Raw genomic sequence first — 20,613 nt, 5'->3', positions numbered from 1 at the left:
GCATGCAGTATGTATGTAGCATGTATGTAGTATGTATGTAGTATATATGTAGTATGTATGTAGCATGCATGTAGTATGTATGTAGTATGTATGTAGCATGCAGTATGTAGCATGTATGTAGTATGTATGTAGTATGTATGTATGTAGTATGTATGTAGCATGCAGTATGTATGTAGCATGTATGTAGTATGTATGTAGTATATATGTAGTATGTATGTAGTATGTATGTAGTATGTATGTAGTATGTATGTAGCATGCAGTATGTATGTAGCATGTATGTAGTATGTATGTAGTATATATGTAGCATGCATGTAGTATGTATGTAGCATGCATGTAGTATTTTTTTTTTTTTTTTTTTTTTTTAACATTTAACACATTAGCCGGATGATGGGACTACTACTGTCCCATCATTGGCTAATGTGTCAATCACTGTCATGGTAGCAGGCATCGCCCGATGGGACTTGTAGTCCCATCGGACGATGCTTGCACAGACCCCCGGACATCAGCACAGCCCCCCGGCAGGCCGGCACAGCCCCCCGGCAGGCCGGTACAGACCCCCACAGGGTGCACAGACCACCGGCAGGCCGGCACAGCCCCCCGGCAGGCCGGTACAGACCCCGGGCAGTCCACACAGCCCCCCGGCAGGCCGGCACAGCCCCCCGGCAGGCCGGCAGAGACCCCCGGAAGGCCCGAAATGACGGCGCATCATGATGCGCACACACCGCGCATCATGATGACGTCAGGCCGTCAATCAACTGAACTTCCGATTCCGATGCCGAATTCCGATATTGAAAAAATATCGGAAGTCGGTATCGGAATTCCGATACAGCAAGTATCGGCCGATACCCGATACTTGCGGTATCGGAATGCTCAACACTAGTGGGCCGACTTCCCTCCTCTCCTGCAGCAGCAAAGTAATATGGAATGTAGATTCGCCTCTTGGCAGCGCGTCTGCCGTTTGTGATTATTGAGTTATGCGAGCACTTGTTCTGTGATTTTTACAGTGGCTTTCAGCCTCTATGATTGTTCCCATATGGGCCTTGTATGATCATCTGCTGTAGTGGGATGGGTGGGTTGTGAGCCCGGTTTCATGTGTGCTCTCTAGATGCAAGCATTGTCCTCCTTTGTTTCAATGTACCTGATTGTCCACTATTTTTTAGTATTCAATAAAAGTGATATTTTATGGGACTTTATGACTGCTTGTTCTCTGTTGTGCTTATATGTTTATTGCAGTTTGTCTAGAATGGTCCTACTATAGACATATATGTGAGAGGGTTGTAATACTTGTGACACTTCTGGTATTTTTCCATGAAGAGACTTATTAATTTTTTATTGAGAGACTCACTATGTTTCCCCTCACATGTATAATGTGAGGGGACACAATTGTATTATATTATAAAGTTAGGGTTGGGCAAAGTTAGGGTTGGGCTAGGGTAAGGGTTGGGCTAGGGTAAAGGTTGGGTCTATGGTTAGAGTTGGGGCTAGGATTAGAAATGGGCTAAAGTTAGGGTTGGGCTAAGGTTTGGGTTGGCCTAAAGTTATGGTTATGGTTGTGGTTGAGATTGTGGTTAGGGTTAGGGGTGTCTTAAGTTTTTTTGCAAGTTAAGTTAAAGTATTTATTAGTACCATTTTAAGGTACATAATATTTTTGATCACTTTTATTCCTTTTTTGGAGGTAATATGAACAAAAAATAGCAATTCAGGATTTTTTTACAATTTTTTTTATACTGTTCACTGACGAAGGCTTTGCCGAAACGCGCGTTGTGGTGACGCTCGTGTACTCATGGACTCCATCTTCCCCTCCTGTGCCGCCCTGATAAGCAGCTTAAATCTATTGGTATGTTTATGGCGCCAACTACCTATTGATTATATATGCTATGACCGCACTACCTTGGATTTATTGATATATTTTTCTATTACATCTTGATTTTCATATATGCACTATATTGCGGTGCTAGAAATGGATATTTTTTATTCATATAACTCTAAGGTATGCGGTCTAGGAACTGGCTGGGAGGAGCATTTATATCATTGTAAATTGGTATGATCAACAGTTAATTCATTATAAAATATGAAGTGAGACTGTCATTACATGAACGTCCCGTGTTTTTGAGCTATATACACATTGTGATGTTTTTTGCTTCTACCTGTTTTGTCTATTTATGATGAATAAAAGAATTTTCTACCAATTTTTGAAAAAAACTATGGACTATATGATCGTCTCTTTTTTGTTTGTTTGTTATACTGCTCACTGTATAATAAAAGTGATAACACAACATTATTCTTTAAGTCAGTGACATTACAGCAATATCACATTTACAGTTGAGGCCAAAAGTATTGACACCCCTGCAATTCTGTCAGATAATACTCAGTTTCTTCCTGAAAATGATTGCAAACACAAATTCTTTGGTATTATTATCTTCATTTAATTTGTCTTAAATGAAAAAACACAAAAGAGAATGAAGCAAAAAGCAAAACATTGATCATTTCACACAAAGCTCCAAAAATGGGCAAGACAAAAGTATTGGCACCCTCAGCCTAATACTTGGTAGCACAACCTTTAGCCAAAATAACTGCGACCAAGCGCTTCCGGTAACCATCAATGAGTTTCTTACAATGCTCTGCTGGAATTTTAGACCATTCTTCTTTGGCAAACTGCTCCAGGTCCCTGATATTTGAAGGGTGCCTTCTCCAAACTGCCATTTTTAGATCTCTCCACAGGTGTCCTATGGGATTCAGGTCTGGACTCATTGCTGGCCACCTTAAAAGTCTCCAGTGCTTTCTCTCAAACCATTTTCTAGTGCTTTTTGAAGTGTGTTTTGGGTCATTGTCCTGCTGGAAGACCCATGACCTCTGAGGGAGACCCAGCTTTCTCACACTAGGCCCTACATTATGCTGCAAAATTTGTTGGTAGTCTTCTGACTTCATAATGCCATGCACATGGTCAAGCAGTCCAGTGCCAGAGGCAGCAAAGCAACCCCAAAACATCAGGGAACCTCCGCCATGTTTGACTGTAGGGACCGTGTTCTTTTCTTTGAATGCCTCTTTTTTTCTCCTGTAAACTCTATGTTGATGCCTTTGCCCAAAAAGCTCTACTTTTGTCTCATCTGACCAGAGAACATTCTTCCAAAACGTTTTAGGCTTTTTCAGGTAAGGTTTGGCAAACTCCAGCCTGGCTTTTTTATGTCTCGGGGTAAGAAGTAGGGTGTTCCTTGGTCTCCTACCATACTGTCCCTTTTCATTCAGACACCGACGGATAGTACGGGTTGACACTGTTGTACCCTCGGACTGCGGGGCAGCTTGAACTTGTTTGGATGTTAGTCGAGGTTCTTTATCCAACATCCGCACAATCTTGCGTTGAAATCTCTTGTCAATTTTTCTTTTCCGTCCACATCTAGGGAGGTTAGCCACAGTGCCATGGGCTTTAAACTTCTTGATGACACTGCGCACGGTAGACACAGGAACATTCAGGTCTTTGGAGATGGACTTGTAGCCTTGAGATTGCTCATGCTTCCTCACAATTTGGTTTCTCAAGTCCTCAGACAGTTCTTTGGTCTTCTTTCTTTTCTCCATGCTCAATGTGGTACACACAAGGACACAGGACAGAGGTTGAGTCAACTTTAATCCATGTCAACTGGCTGCAAGTGTGATTTAGTTATTGCCAACACCTGTTAGGTGCCACAGGTAAGTTACAGGTGCTGTTAATTACACAAATTAGAGAAGCATCACATGATTTTTCGAACAGTGCCAATACTTTTGTCCACCCTCTTTTTTATGTTTGGTGTGGAATTATATCCAATTTGGCTTTAGGACAATTCTTTTTGTGTTTTTTCATTTAAGACAAATTGAATGAAGATAATAATACCAAAGAATTTGTGTTTGCAATCATTTTCAGGAAGAAACTGAGTATTATCTGACAGATAGGCAGGGGTGTCAATACTTTTGGCCACAACTGTATGTAGGTTTCTATTGCTTTTCTTTACTTCTGCACCCTAAGATCAATTTTGTAGAAAAAAAAATTGTTTCCATGTCAACATATTCTGACAGCTATAACTTTTTTGGTGGGACGAGATTATTTTCTGTGATACCATTTTTAGTCACACAAGACTTTTTGATAGAATTCAACTACTTTTTGAGGTACATAGTGATGAAAAAACAGTTTTCTGATATGTTTCATTTCTTTTTTGCATTGTTTTCACTATAGAGGTTAAATAGTGAGACTTTTTTTTAGATTTGGTCATTCTGGATGCAGCAATACAACATTTGTTACTTTTTTTACATAAAAATTATTATGGATAGAAAAAAATGTGATTTTTTTTCCTTTTTTTATTTATTTATTTTTTATATTTTGAATTTTTTTCCTTTTTTCCCTTTTTTTCATAGTCCCTTTTTGGGATTTGAGCATGTTACAGTTTGCTCAGTGTTCTAAAACCCTGCAAAACCAGTCAGTTTTACACTGCAAGGATGCCTGTTAGATGATGGCAGTGACAGGGCCTAATAGGCCACTGGAGGTCATTGATTGATTTCTAGTTGCCATAACAACTATCACCACCCAGTAATTGCATAGTGAGAGGGAAGAGATGATGTGAAAGAGGGGGGCACCATCCCTCCATAACCTTCAAAATTCCACAATTGCTATTGATCACTTGATCAGAGCATATAGATGGTTAAACAGTCAGGCATGTTGCTTCATATTCCCTGACCTTTACTGCAGGAGCTCGGCTGTCAGATTGGTGTCCACTACTAGGGCAACAATTCTTTCTTAAACTAAATGTTCGGCCCCGATAAAATAATAAAGCCTATAGTGACCTCCCGTGCCAACGCTGTTCCCACAATGTCGGCACTCCCTTTCCCCGGGGCTGTAATGCGGTGTTGTGACACTTGATGCCCGTCCCCTAATCAACACTTGGGTCACTGTCTCCGTCTTCAGACAAACTGAACAAGAGGAAGCCAGGGATCATCTGCAGACTGAATTCCCTCTTTATGTTTAGTTTGTCTAAAGGTAGAGAAAGTGATGCCAGCACTCATTGGGCACTGGGCATCTTGTGCCATTCCACTGGATCATTGCCCTGGGGAGAGCGAGTGCCGACACCATTGGAATTAAGCCGGCACGGGAGGTGAGTACAAGCTTTATTATTTTATCGGGGCCAAACATTTAGTTTTAAGAAGGGGTTGTCCTACTATTGGATAACCCCTTTCATCCAAGCTCCCAGCGGTGATTGCATTGGGAACAGCTCATGTGCTGCTCGCACAACTGACTGAATAAAAAAATAAAATAAAATATGCTGTCTGCTGAGATTATACCAATTGCAGTGTTCTCAGATTTGGTTATATTATTACTCTTTTTTTATTTTTTTTCTCTCTAATTTTTACACATGTGTGACGGAGTCATCTTACGCTGAGTCGTTTTCTTTAGAGTGGACCCTCTGGGTCGTGGCACCCACCTTGGGCGAGCTAACCTTGTGAGGAACCACCCCCTATACAGGGAGTGTCAGGGGCAAGACCAAGGGGGTGAGCCACCATGACTGCTGGAACCAGACGGTGGCTCAAGGGAGACACGAGTGTCTGGCGACAAAGGACATGCAGGAAACAAGACAAGACGTGAATTCAAGGTATCTTCATTAAGTCAAACTCAGGGTTACATCAGGTGCAAAACGAGATAACAGGGAAAGCACAGCAAGGTGCGTGCGAGGGCACGCCAAGGTCCATGGCATGGTACGTGCTAGATGGCACGCCTAGGTACAAGCAAGGCATCGGACTCAGGACAGCTGGCAACGATCGACAGGATCAGGGCATCAGGCTGCGGACATCAGCTCCGGACATCAGGCTGCAGTCATCAGGCTTACGATCTCTGGCAGCGATTGGCAGGTTCTGAGCATCCAGCAGGCAAACCAGGGTTCAGGCAAGGAGGCACGACAGATCTCCAGACATTGTGCGTGTTAGGGAACATGCCAAAGTCCAAGGCAAAGTTCCAGGAAGGGTGTGTGCTAGGGGCACACCAGGGTCCAGGGCAAGGTGCATGTGTAGGGGACACTCCAGGGTTCAAAGTACGAGACACGGTGCGTGTGTAGGGGACACACAAGGGTTCAAAGTTCAAAATACAAGACATGGTGCGTGTGTAGAGACACGCCAGGGTTCAAGATCCAAGGCAAGGTCCTGCGCGTGCCGAGGGATACGCCAGGGTCAGGTTCAAGTCAGGGGCCTGCGTGTGCTAGGAGACACGCCAGGGTTCAGGCTAAGGCAAGGGCCTGCACGTGCAAGAGGGCACGACAGGGTACAGGCTAGGGCCTGTGCGTGCAAGAGGGCACAACAGGGTATAGGCTAGGGCCTGTACATGCTAGAGGGCATGACAGGGTACATGGCAAGACCTGCACGTACTTTTACAGAAGCACGGGGAGGTATGCCAAGGAGCAGGCTATGGCTTGCGCATGCTAAGAGGGCACGCAATGCACAGTGCAGAGACAGCGTGGGTGCAAGGAAGCACAGAGAGCACGGCTGAGGCACTGGCTAGCTGGTCGGGCTGAGGCACAAACAGATGGGCAAGACTGAGGCGAACCCGGCTGAGGCATAACAGGTGACACAGCTGTGACTGGCCGATGAGCACGGCTGAGGCACAAGCAGGCGGGCATAGCTAGGGCGGGCACAGCTGAGGCACAAACAGGAGGCTAGGAAATGCCAGGCACAAGCAAAGGGCACACGAAGAAACAAGGCAAGGCAAGAAACAAGGCAAGGCAAGGCTAGGCAATGTACAGAACAAGCAGCGGAACATAGGCAGAAGCACAGAGCCGGGTCAGGGAGAGTATAGGGCTAGCAGCGGAGCGTAGGCTGAAGCCCAGACCCGAGTCAAGGGAGAACCTTGAGACTAGCCAGGAAATGTGCTAGAGAGCACCATAGGACAGAGTCTAGCAGCGGAGCATAGGCCAAAGCCCAGAGCCGGGTCAAGGCAGAACCTGGAGACTAGACATAGAATGTGCTGGAGAGCACCATAAGGCAGAGTAAGGAGAACCAGGCAAAGACAGGGAACATGAGAAGTACTACAAGGCTCAGAATAGCAAAGACCAGACATGGCAAAAGATGCAAGGCAGAGAACATAGGAATTACTACAAGGCAAAGCATAGCAAGGACACAACATGGCGAAAACAGGCAAAGGCAGAGAACATAGGAAGTACTACAAGTCAAAGCATAGCAAGACAAGACATGGCACAAAGACAACACAAGACATGGCACGAGACTAGAGGCAGAATACAAGCACAGAGAGTGTGCAGAGAAGCACTACAGGGCAGAGTGCAGGGGCACAGAATACAGAGTGCGACCGAGCAGACCAAGCAGCCATGCAGGGAAGCAACATGATACTCATGCTCCAACCATAGGAAGGGGTGGTCTGATATAGGGCATTAGCACCTGCACTTCCGGGTCAGGACCAGGGGAGGACTTCCGGTTCAGTTCATCCAGGATCATAGAGAGGGTCACATGGTCAAGTCCTCCAAGACCATAGAGAGGATTGCTGGATCAGACTGTGCTGGAACATAGGAAAGGTCACATGATCAGGGTCTCCAGGATCACAGAGAGGATAGCTGGATCAGACAGTGCTGGAACATAGGAAAGGTCACATGATCAGGCTCTCCAGGATCATAGATAGAATCGCTGTAGGCACAGCAGTGACGGGAGGTCACACAGCAACGGTGTGTAGCAATGAGGTAAAACACACATGCGCGCTGGCAATGGCAGGCAACCATGAGATGAGGCACACGTGCACACTGCTCCAGGCATCTTGCAGCACAACAGTCATGAGGTGCGTGTGCACACTGCTTCCAGGGATCTTGCAGCATAAGACATAACGGGCATGATAGTTCAGTGCACGTGCACACTGCTCCAGGAATCATGCGGCATACCAGACATGGCGGGCATGATAGTTCGGTGCGTGTGCACACTGCTCCAGGGGTCATACAGCATAACAGACATGGCGGGCATGACAACATGCATGTGATTTTAATCAATCGAGTTTAGCATCATGTGATGAGTGACTATGTTCTAATTGGTTAACCATGGTATAAATTCCATGGTGGTTTTAGTACGTGTAGCTTGAGAAAGGACACTTTGTGTTCGAAACGCGTAGCCATTTATCCTGTTGCATCATGTTTAATTTTGATAAATAAAATCGAATTTTATAAGAAGCTGGAACAACACCTGCTTTTTTGGTTACCGCACGTGAGACTACACAGGTTCCGTGCTTCTACACGCCGCATGCTGCTGCATGTGAGCTGGTTACTTTTTTCCTTTTTGTATTTGTGATAATTACTATGTCAGGATGGGATTGAACTCAACACTGCAGGTCAACTTCTATGCACATTTCAATTTTGTATCATGCAAATTTATGATTTTCAATGATTAGGGTGAAATGCATACAAAATCTCATCCACTTTGCTGATACTGTAATACCCTAATGATTGAATATCTCCTTAAGAAAAAAAGGTATTTCACTTGAATAGAACATAGTACAAAATATAAACTTTAGTTTAGTAGTGGAAATCTATTTAAAACCTTTTTTCTATTTCCTCAAGGAAATATTCAAATCAAATCTATAAGATACAAAGTTTGCTTTAAGAAAATCTATTGAAGTTACAAAAACGCATTAATTCCCTACCAGAATATTTTATAAGACTCTTAGGAAAATCTCAGCTCTCTAAAACTTAAAACTTTCTCCAGTCTCTAATTAGAATCATGTGTTTAAGTTTATTTGTTTTCAATGTAATCCTAGCAAATGTAAATCTCTGGTTAAGAATACAAAGGAAAAAAATATTATTAGCAATTTTTTCTGCTGCCAACTCTGAAGCTAATGCCTAAAGCAGACCAAAAGAAATTCAGAAATGTTCCTGTAACTCATAAATTTCAAACAGGTACAAAAGTTCTGGCATCAGCATGGGAAAATTTCATTCCACATCTGGTGTAAAACATCTTATGTAGGGAAAATTACAAAATTACATTGGCATTAACTTAATTAAAGATAAAGCAGTTTTCTTGGACATCCATCAATGCAAATAAAAATTCTAATAGAGCAAACGCAAAGCCTTGAAAAAAAAACAAAAATCAGCTATGCGCAGAGCGACTTAAAACCAGGGTTGTAAAAAGCCTTGATGTAAAAAATAATTTAAAGTATAATATGAAAAACAGTAGACAAATTAGCATATAAACCGTCTTTAAATGAAAGATTAAAAAACACAATATAATGTATATATGTTTCATGGCACCCCGAAATGCTGTATTTATACAAAATTTTTGTTTCTTCTCCTTTGCTAATTTCTGATGCTGTAGTGCATATTGTATTTTATCTCTGCATGCTGGCTATTGCCTCTTTCACACATCAGTGTCTCTGATATGTGTGGTGACAGTTTCTCCTGTAACAAAAGTAAAATAAAACAACAATATACTATACCTGTCCGTCATTCTGTCCCACGTTGTAATCCATGTATGGAGGCTAAACAGTTTTCAACTTGGATGGTGTCGAGATGCAACCATCCTGGCTGAAAGATACTGGTAAATGAGCTGCTGGGAGCCCAACTTCAGTGACAAGCGGTGACGTCACTAATGCTGTGGTCCCAGCCGGCCTGAACTGCGGTGACCTCTGGGCAATGGGAAATTGCCTGTGATGAGGTCACTGCAATTCAAGCTCAGTGTCTACACAGCAGATCACCGTGAGAATTTTTCTGAGTTTTACCTGGTTGATTAAAGAAAATAGGGGGAACCCAAGTCGGGTTTTCCATTCATTTATTTAGTTAGATCACAGGCGTCGGGGAAGGATCACCCCAATCATCCGCTTCTGCTGTCACTGTTATTAGCGACAGCAGGTGTCGGATGATGGGAGTATTAGTCCCAAAATCCCTCACCTGCTGTCATCGTTTCATCGTTCAGACTTTAATATAACTCTAATCATTCTCCTCTGCTCGCGCCGATCGCCGGCCGAGCAGGGGAGAATGATGAGAGCCGTCTTCAGCACCTGGCACCGTGGAACAGCGCTTACTGTAGCACTTCTTCCCCGGCGGCTGTCCGTGTGTTACTGATGCGGCACACGGTTGCCACATGTGTGCCACAAGTATTACATTCACAACACACGAACACAGATATCTTTGGTACCAGTTTTTCCAGTACTGGAAACACCAGAACGTGTGAAACCGGCCTCAGAGAGTAGAAAGGTATGAACTGGGATATAAACTGGTGTGCATGCAGCATATAAACGCATTTTCACACTAGCCACTGAACAGAAAAAAGGCAGAAATGTAATGATTAAATACCCTGCTGTAAATAAACAGCATGGCGCATGAAATTAATGTACGGTATTTAGTTAACACGTTTTTTGCTAAAAAAAATGTGAAAGCCATTGTCATTATGATTTAAAAAGAGAAAACACAGTAGTTAGACATTAAATGGCTTCACCCAACCACTAACCATGAGTGGAGAAAAATAAAGGCCACGAAAGCAAAAATTCTGCCGGGGTATGTAAACTTTTGAGCACAACTGTATATACCTACGTATCCCATACATTGTGACACTGCTCTTATGTGTCACTATGGTGCTGCTGCCCTTTTAGCTTTCAGTCCTTTATTTGCATTTACTTCTCTCTGTTTTTTTATGAAATTGTAATAATTAAATCATTAATATATTTTTTTTACATGCTCATGTCCATGCCTTCTATTCGGTTATTATAATAGATGAGCTTTTTTGTTGATCGGGGCTTTTCATTTGGGTCTTTATATTGAAATGACAGCTGGAGCCCCACTGCACTTTTCCGATTTAGTGTGCAGTCAGACATGGACGACGATCACCTTGCAGTGCACTGACTGATTGGCAGCTCTCCTGACCTGAGCATGACATCCTGTATTTCTATGCAGCTGACATGCTTGAGTTGGAAGAGTCGATGACCAGTTCATGCACTGTGATGCAATCGTCGCTCGTGTTTGGAACTTCAAGAGGGGTGCTGATTTGAAGCCATTGATGCAGTTTTTTTTTAATTAAAATATATTTGCAAAAATAGTCTGCAAAATATATACTTTAGTGTAATATAAAATTTTAAAATAAAGGTGTACATGGTAATTTTGACTAATGGTACAATATTCCCAATCTGCATAAAAAAGGCTTTTTTCCTGACAACTGAAATTGGTGTAAGTTCCACAAAAAAAGCAAAATATTTAGTGTGTTAGATAAGTGTAGCTCCATCTCTATGAACCATCCTATATGCTGAACTCCTTTAATAACCATAACCATTCTATTGCATTTGATAAAAAATGGAAAATTACAGATATGAAAGCTCCAGATAAGTACTCATACCATGTAATATACCACCATACTATTTTATTATATACTACTGAAAAATTTGTGATGACACCGACATACTGTAACACTAGATCTGTAACCAGGACCATATGTTTTATTTATTTGTAATATGACAGAGAAATCCATTTCATTTACATACAGAACTTTAGCTCTTGCTGACCTTTGGTATTTGTGTTTTGTTCACTTCTTTAATATCATACACTGCATTATTCAGTTGAGTATGATAAATACTATAAATGACTTCTTTTGTTCATGCATAGTATAATTTTTATCTTACTAAATAAAAAAATTACATAAAAGATAATAAAGGTCATAAGTTGAAATGAGCGAGCGTGTTCGGAAAACGTTCGCCAATCTCAAATTCAGCACGAATGTAGCACATTCGAATTCGTGTTCGCTTTCACAAGCATTTTTACTCAAAGTCAGTAAAAGTCGGTCACATTTCGGTAAATCATCACGTTTCCATTAATGCTTTTGTATTACTTTGGCTAAAATAGCGGTGCTGTATGATGAGCAAGGGGGAAGGGGATGAATTTGATGAGGGAAGGAGGTCTGGAGAGGTTAGAAGAGCATCTGAAGAGATTATAGGAATGGCGCACACTTTTTTCCCTTAACTTTATGTGTATTGATTATGGAATAGAATCAGGGAGCAGAAACCATCCACAACATCATGACACAAGGTTTTATGTGATTGGCAGACGAAGTCACATTTCCCTGACCGTATAAAAAACGGACACCTTGTTTTGCTGGTGCCATTTGCTCATTTTCACAATGCAGAGAGGTCGCTCCTGCGCTAGATTTGGTGCTGCTAAAAGTGAACTTGCCAATGAAATAGATAAGATCCTGCCCTGTGTGAAATCAATAATCCAGTATCAAAGTAGATTGTGAAAAACTGTGTGGCAGTCTCCAGAGGCCCCATTTGCTACTCAAAATCGTTTGTGTTAAAACTGTGTCTGTGGAAATCAGAAGGCCATATTTCCACTTAAAAATTGTTAGGCCTAATATAGTGGCGCAGCCACGAGGCCCAATTAGCTACTCCAATTCATTTGTGCTAAACTGTATTTTAGTGGCAAATCAGAAGGCCAGATTTCCACTTAAAAAGTAATAGGCATAACAGTGTTGTTCAGGCACACTATGTAAGAAAATAAAAAATGATTGTTCATTTAGTGACAGATGACTAACAGCTGTGGGCCTAAGATTGTGAAACAGCAGGGTACAAGAAGAGAGGGCTAATTACAACATGAGTGGGAAAAAGCAAGGTCATAGTGGAAGGGAGAATAGGCTTGGTGTTCGACGTGTACGTGCGTTAGGTGTTGATTAGTGTTGAGCGATACCATTCGATACCCAAAAATATCGTATCGGATGGTATCGCCCAATACGAAAAAAATATCGGGTATCGCCGATTCCGATACCGGAAGAACCATTCAAGTCAATGGGACTTCCGGTATCGGAATTTAAAAAAGCCCTTTATTACCTTGTTGGCTATTTCTACGTAATTGAAAACAAATAAGAGTCATGTAGAATGTATTGTGGGAGGTAGAGGAGACATTAAAGGCATAGTGGTTTATTCAAATCACATGGCATAGCATTAATTCCAATTTTTTTTTTTCAAGACTTTCGGAGTTAAAAAGATATTGACTATGTTAACTTTTTTATATTTTGTCAGATATGTATGTTTCACAACTTCCATGCTCTTCACCTTCTTTTGTACTTCTCCCACACTTTCTCCTTCATGATCCGCAGCAGTAGCTTTTTTTCATTAACTTTTTCTTCACCTTATTCATCTTCTTCACCTTCTTCCCATTAATTTTCTTTTTTCCATTCTTCATATTCTTCTTATTCAGCTATTATTAATTTTCATATGCTATTTCTTCATCTTCTTCCTATTCTTCTTTTTCTTCATTTTCTTATGGTGACAGGCATTCCTGTAGTACTTATCTATAAAAGTTATAAGATTACACCTTACGTTCTGCCTGTCACAAAAGATTTACAACAGGATTTGTCCGCGTTCAGTTTGGCCTGCAGTAGCAGGCATTTTCCAGGGGCACCATGAGGAGGAACGGACTCACCCCCATTTACTGCTTAGTCTTCTTCTGCTTATAATTTATAATCTGATTTTTAGTCTTATGCTTAATGTTCTTCTGCTTTCTGTTCTTCTGCTTTTGCTTCTTCTGCTTCTTGTTCTTCTGTCTTTTGTTCTGTATCTTGGTGGTTGTCTTCATGTTTTTTGTCCTCTTGGTCTTATTATTTAGGGTCATATTTCTGGTCTTCTTTGGTGTGGTCTTCAGGGTCGTCGTCATCAGGGTCGTCGTCATGGAGATCAATAAGGATTACCAAAGACAATTTCAAAAAGCTTGATCTTGGAAATGTAGCAGAAGGTACAAGAAGGCTGAGAAACTGGCGAGAACCAGCTGACAGTACTGGAACTCCTAGTGGCAGCAGAAGGAAAAATAGCCAATGGCACTACTGAGGAACAGCTGACGGTGCTGGACCCCGGTTACTATGCAGGAGGTACCTGTGCTAGAAACCACTTCCAAGGACCAGCTGACGGTGCTGGACCTCGGATACCGAGATGGAAGCACCTAGGCCAAAGGCTCTGGCGAGAACCAGCAGACAGTGCTGGAACCCGGATGGGTAGCAGAAGGAACAAGAGCCAATAGCACTACCGAGGACCAACTGACGGTGATGGACCACGGTTACTAAGCAGAAGGTACCTGTGCTAAAAAGCACTACCAAGGACCAGCTGACGGTGCTGGACCTCGGATACCGAGATGGAGGCACCTAGGCCAAAGGCTCTGGCGAGAACCAGCTGACAGTGCTGGCACCCGGATGGGTAGCAGAAGGAACAAGAGCCAATAGCACTACCGAGGACCAACTGACGGTGAAGGACCACGGGTACTAAGCAGAAGGTACGTGTGCTAAAAAGCACTACCAAGGACCAGCTGACGGTGTTGGACCTCGGATACCGAGATGGAGGCACCTAGGCCAAAGGCTCTGGCGAGAACCAGCTGACAGTGCTGGCACCCGGATGGGTAGCAGAAGGAACAAGAGCCAATGGAACTAACGAGGACCAACTGACGGTGCTGGACCACGGTTACTAAACAGAAGGTACCTGTGCTAAAAAGCACTACCAAGGACCAGCTGACGGTGCTGGACCTCGGATTCCGAGATGGAGGCACCTAGGCCAAAGGCTCTGGCGAGAACCAGCTGACAGTGCTGGCACCCGGATGGGTAGCAGAAGGAACAAGAGCCAATGGCACTACCGAGGACCGACTGACGGGGCTGGACCACGGTTACTAAGCAGAAGGTACCTGTGCTAAAAAGCACTACCAAGGACCAGCTGACGGTGCTGGACCTTCGGATTCCGAGATGGAGGCACCTAGGCCAAAGGCTCTGGCGAGAACCAGCTGACAGTGCTGGAACCCGGGTGGGTAGCAGAAGGTACCCATCCAAAGAAAAGTAGCCAGGCCGCAAGCCGGCCACAGTTACTGAAACCCACAGTCCTACAGGGGGTCCATGTCCCATTGGCACTACGGATCCAGCCTTCAGTGCCAGTTTCCGCAGCCCACATAGGAGTCACCTAAACTGCAGGCACCGTAGAGTCGGATAACCCGGCCGCAAGACGACAGGACAACGGATAGGTGGCATAGTGACCTTGACACTAGCTGGAAACAGCTGGCGTGCTGGAACCAGGCTGGGCAACAGGGAGTACCCGTGCCAAAGACACTGCCGAGAACCAGCTGACGGTGCTGGAACCCAGATGAGTAGCAAAAGCTACAAGAGCCAATGGCACTACTGAGGAACAGCTGACGGTGCTGGATCCCGGTTACTACGCAGGAGGTACCTGTGCTAGAAAGCACTACCAAGGACCAACTGACGGTGCTGGACCTCGGATACCGAGAGGAAGGCACCTAGGCCAAAGGCTCTGGCGAGAACCAGCAGACAGTGCTGGAACCCGGATGGGTAGCAGAAGGAACAAGAGCCAATAGCACTACCGAGGACCAACTGACGGTGATGGACCACGGGTACTAAGCAGAAGGTACCTGTGCTAAAAAGCACTACCAAGGACCAGCTGACGGTGCTGGACCTTCGGATACCGAGATGGAGGCACCTAGGCCAAAGGCTCTGGCGAGAACCAGCTGACAGTGCTGGAACCCGGGTGGGTAGCAGAAGGTACCCATCCAAAGCAAAGTAGCCAGGCCGCAAGCCGGCCGCAATTACCGAAACCCACAGTCCTACAGGGGGTCCATGTCCCATTGGCACTACGGATCCAGTCTTCAGTGCCAGTTCCCGCAGCCCACATAGGAGTCACCTAAACTGCAGGCACCGTAGAGTCGGCTAACCCTGCCGCAAGACGACAGGACAACGGATTGGTGGCATAGTGACCTTGACACTACCCGGAAACAGCTGGTGTGCTGGAACCAGGCTGGGCAACAGGGAGTACCCGTGCCAAAGACACTGCCGAGAACCAGCTGACGGTGTTGGAACCCAGATGAGTAGCAAAAGCTACAAGAGCCAATGGCACTACCGAGGAACAGCTGACGTTGCTGGACCACGGTTACTAGGCAGGAGGTACCTGTGCTAGAAAGCACTACCAAGGACCAGCTGACGGTGCTGGACCTTCGGATACCGAGATGGAGGCACCTAGGCCAAAGGCTCTGGCGAGAACCAGCTGACAGTGCTGGAACCCGGGTGGGTAGCAGAAGGTACCCATCCAAAGCAAAGTAGCCAGGCCGCAAGCCGGCCGCAGTTACCGAAACCCACAGTCCTACAGGGGGTCCATGTCCCATTGGCAATACGGATCCATCCTTCAGTGCCAGTTCCCGCAGCCCACATAGGAGTCACCTAAACTGCAGGCACTGTAGAGTCGGCTAACCCGGCTGCAAGACAACAGGACAACGGATTGGTGGCATAGTGACCTTGACACTACCCAGAAACAGCTGGCATGCTGGAACCAGGCTGGGCAACAGGGAGTACCCGTGCCAAAGACACTGCCGAGAACCAGCTGACGGTGCTGGAACCCAGATGAGTAGCAAAAGCTACAAGAGCCAATGGCACTACCGAGGAACAGCTGACGTTGCTGGACCACGGTTACTAGGCAGGAGGTACCTGTGCTAGAAAGCACTACCAAGGTCCAGCTGACGGTGCTGGACCTTCGGATACCGAGATGGAGGCACCTAGGCCAAAGGCTCTGGCGAGAACCAGCTGACAGTGCTGGAACCCGGGTGGGTAGCAGAAGGTACCCATCCAAAGCAAAGTAGCCAGGCCGCAAGCCGGCCGCAGTTACCAAAACCCACAGTCCTACAGGGGGTCCATGTCCCATTGGCACTACGGATCCAGCCTTCAGTGCCAGTTCCCGCAGCCCACATAGGAGTCACCTAAACTGCAGGCACTGTAGAGTCGGCTAACCCTGCCGCAAGACGACAGGACAACGGATTGGTGGCATAGTGACCTTGACACTACCCGGAAACAGCTGGCGTGCTAGAACCAGGCTGGGCAACAGGGAGTACCCGTGCCAAAGACACTGCCGAGCACCAACTGGCATTGTTGGAACCCAGGGACAATCATGGTGAAGGCCGAGGCCTACTTGGTGGTAGTTTTAGATTGTTTTTAGGCTACAACAGACTGTCAACGTGCTCCAATTAGGCATCTGTCTCCACTCTGTTTCCAGGATTTCACGTGACCACCAACACCACCAGTTTATGCGTACATTAGCCGTCTGCCCAATCCACACGTGTTCCTGTGTTACTGGGGTTCTGTAATGTCAGCAGATCCCCTGATGTGTGTCTGCCAATGTCTCCTGCTCTGTCCACATTCCCACCACTTGCAGTGGGAAGGTGGACAGCGCAGGAGACAGTGCCGGACACACATTGGGGGATCTGCTCACGTAACAGAACACCAGGAACACAGGAACAAGTGTGGAATGCGTGGAGGGCAACTGTGAGCAGGAACTGGCGGTGTTGGAGGTCAGGGGAAATACTAGAGACAGAGTGGAGACAGAGGCCAAATCAGAGAATGTTTAAATCTGAAGTAGTTACAATTTGGAAGCAGCAGCAGTTTGCCCTCTACACAGCAGGGGATCAGCTGACGTTACCGACCCCCACTTTCACATGAACAAGTGTGTTTTTCTGTGTGGACAGCACTTCCGAGCACCAACTGGTGTTGTTGGAGCCCAGGGACAATTATGGTGTAGGCCGAGGCCTACTTGGTGGCAGTTTTAGATTGTTTGTAGGCTACAACAGACTGTCAACGTGCTCCAATTAGGCATCTGTCTCCACTCTGTTTCCAGGATTTCACGTGACCACCAACACCGCCAGTTTATGCGTACAGCAGTTGTCTGCCCAATCCACACGTGTTCCTGTGTTACTGGGGTTCTGTAATGTCAGCAGATCCTCTGATGTGTGTCTGCCACTGTCTCCTGCTCTGTGCACATTCCCTCCGCTTGCAGTGGGAAGGTGGACAGTGCAGGAGACAGTGCCGGACACACATTGGGGGATCTGCTCACGTAACAGAACACCAGGAACACAGGAACAAGTGTGGAATGCGTGGACGGCAACTGTGAGCAGGAACTGGCGGTGTTGGAGGTCAGGGGAAATACTAGAGACAGAGTGGAGACAGAGGCCAAATCAGAGAATGTTTAAATCTGAAGTAGTTACAATTTGGAGGCAGCAGCAGTTTGCCCTCCACACAGCAGGGGATCAGCTGACATTACCGACCCCCACTTTCACATGAACGAGTGTTTTTTTCTGTGTGGACAGCACTTCCGAGCAACAACTGACAATGTTGGAGCCCAGGGATAGTCATTTTGTAGGCTGAAGCCTACTTGGAGGCAGTTTACGATAAGACATTGTTAGAATTTGGAGGCAGCAGGAGAGTTTGCCGTACACACAGCAGGGGATCAGCAGACGTTACCGAACCCCACTTTCACATGAACAAGTGTTTTTTTCTGTGTGGACAGCACTTCCGAGCACCAACTGGCATTGTTGGAGCCCAGGGACAATCATGGTGTAGGCCGAAGCCTACTTGGTGGTAGTTTTAGATTGTCTGTAGGCTACAACAGACAGTCAACGTGCTCCAATTAGGCATCTGTCTCCACTCTGTTTACAGGATTTCACGTGACCACCAACACCGCCAGATTATGCGTACAACAGTCATCTGCCCAATCCACACGTGTTCCTGTGTTACTGGGGTTCTGTAATGTCAGCAGATCCCCTGATGTGTGTCTGCCACTGTCTCCTGCTCTGTCCACATTCCCTCCGCTTGCTGTGGGAAGGTGGACAGCGCAGGAGACAGTGCCGGACACAAATTGGGGGATCTGCTCACGTAACAGAACACCAGGAACATAGGAACAAGTGTGGAATGCGTGGAGGGCAACTGTGAGCAGGAACTGACGGTGTTGGAGGTCAGGGGAAATACTAGAGACAGAGTGGAGACAGAGGCCAAATCTGAGAATGTTTAAATCTGAAGTAGTTACAATTTGGAGGCAGCAGCAGTTTGCCCTCCACACAGCAGGGGATCAGCTGACATTACCGAACCCCACTTTCACATGAACGAGTGTTTTTTTCTGTTTGGACAGCACTTCCGAGCACCAACTGGCGTTGTTGGAGCCCAGGGACAATCATGGTGCAGGCCGAGGCCTACTAGGAGCCAGGTGTAAATCGGAGGTATTTTGACTTTGGAGGGAGCAGGACACTTTGCCCTCCACACAGCAGGGGATCAGCTGACGTTACCGAACCCCACTTTCACTTGAACAAGTGTTTTTTTCTGTGTGGACCACTTCCGAGCACCAACTGGCGTTGTTGGAGCCCAGGGACAATTATGGTGTAGGCCGAGGCCTACTTGGTGGCAGTTTTAGATTGTTTGTAGGCTACAACAGACAGTCAACGTGCTCCAATTAGGCATCTGTCTCCACTCTTTCCAGGATTTCACGTGACCACCAACACTGCCAGTTTATGCGTACAGCATCCATCTGCCCAATCCACATGTGTTCCTGTGTTACTGGGTTTCTGTAATGTCAGCAGATCCCCTGATGTGTGTCTGCCACTGTCTTCTGCTCTGTCCACTTTCCCACCGCTTGCAGTGGGAAGGTGGACAGCGCAGGAGACAGTGCCGGACACAAATTGGGGGATCTGCTCACGTAACAGAACACCAGGAACACAGGAACAAGTGTGGAATGCGTGGACGGCAACTGTGAGCAGGAACTGGCAGTGTTGGAGGTCAGGGGAAATACTAGACACAGAGTGGAGACAGAGGCCAAATCAGAGAATGTTTAAATCTGAAGTAGTTACAATTTGGAGGCAGCAGCAGTTTGCCCTCCACACAGCAGGGGATCAGCTGACGTTACCGAACCCCACTTTCACATGAACGAGTGTTTTTTTTCTGTGTGGACAGCACTTCCGAGCACCAACTGCCGTTGTTAGAGCCCAGGGACAATCATGGTGCAGGCCGAGGCCTACTAGGAGCCAGGTGTAAATCGGAGGTATTTTGACTTTGGAGTGAGAAGGACACTTTGCCCTCCACACAGCAGGGGATCAGCTGACGTTACCGAACCCCACTTTCACATGAACAAGTGGTTTTTTCTGTGTGGACAGCACTTCCGAGCAACAACTGACGATGTTGGAGCCCAGGGATAGTCATTTTGTAGGCTGAGGCCTACTTGGAGGCAGTTTAACCTTCGTCCGGCTGAGTAGGTACAATTGTACTTATTCCGTTTTAAAATTGCAATAACTTCTTTTTGAAAATCCGTAGAGGGCTGAAATTTCGTAACATCTCTGCAGTTTTGGTCCAGAATATATTGGCCAAATTTCAATAAAATATCTCCACCCCCTTCCGAGATAAGGGGTCAAGATATTTTTGCATCCATAACAAGCTGCATAGGTACAAATGTACCCTCATATATTTTGAATGAAGATAATGCAAGGAAAAAAGAATATTTTTTTTAATGATAATGCTATTTTATTATTATAAACATGTAAAAAAACTGTTTATTTACATTATAAAAGAAAATGTAAGAAACTTTTTTTATTGATTTTCTTCTCAAGTAAGGCATGTTGTCTTTGCTACCGAGTGTTCATCGCAAATGGGTTTCACACAAACCACACAAGACTTTCTAGTCTTACGTTGTTTTCGCCTCAGGTCTCGGCAGACATAGCAACTACCAACAACAGGGGAGGGTCCACGACTACCATGAGGTATTTGAGGGCCAGCTGCTGCTTGCGATGCTACCAGAATGCATCGTCCAAGCACCATTTCTACTGCACCTCGAAGAAAATGGTTTCTCATCAT

The sequence above is a fragment of the Dendrobates tinctorius genome, unplaced genomic scaffold, assembly GCF_039654945.1.
Source record: "Dendrobates tinctorius isolate UK_male_01 unplaced genomic scaffold, ASM3965494v1 ptg000022l, whole genome shotgun sequence".
Lineage (NCBI taxonomy): Eukaryota > Metazoa > Chordata > Amphibia > Anura > Dendrobatidae > Dendrobates > Dendrobates tinctorius.
This window is presented reverse-complemented; position numbering follows the sequence as displayed.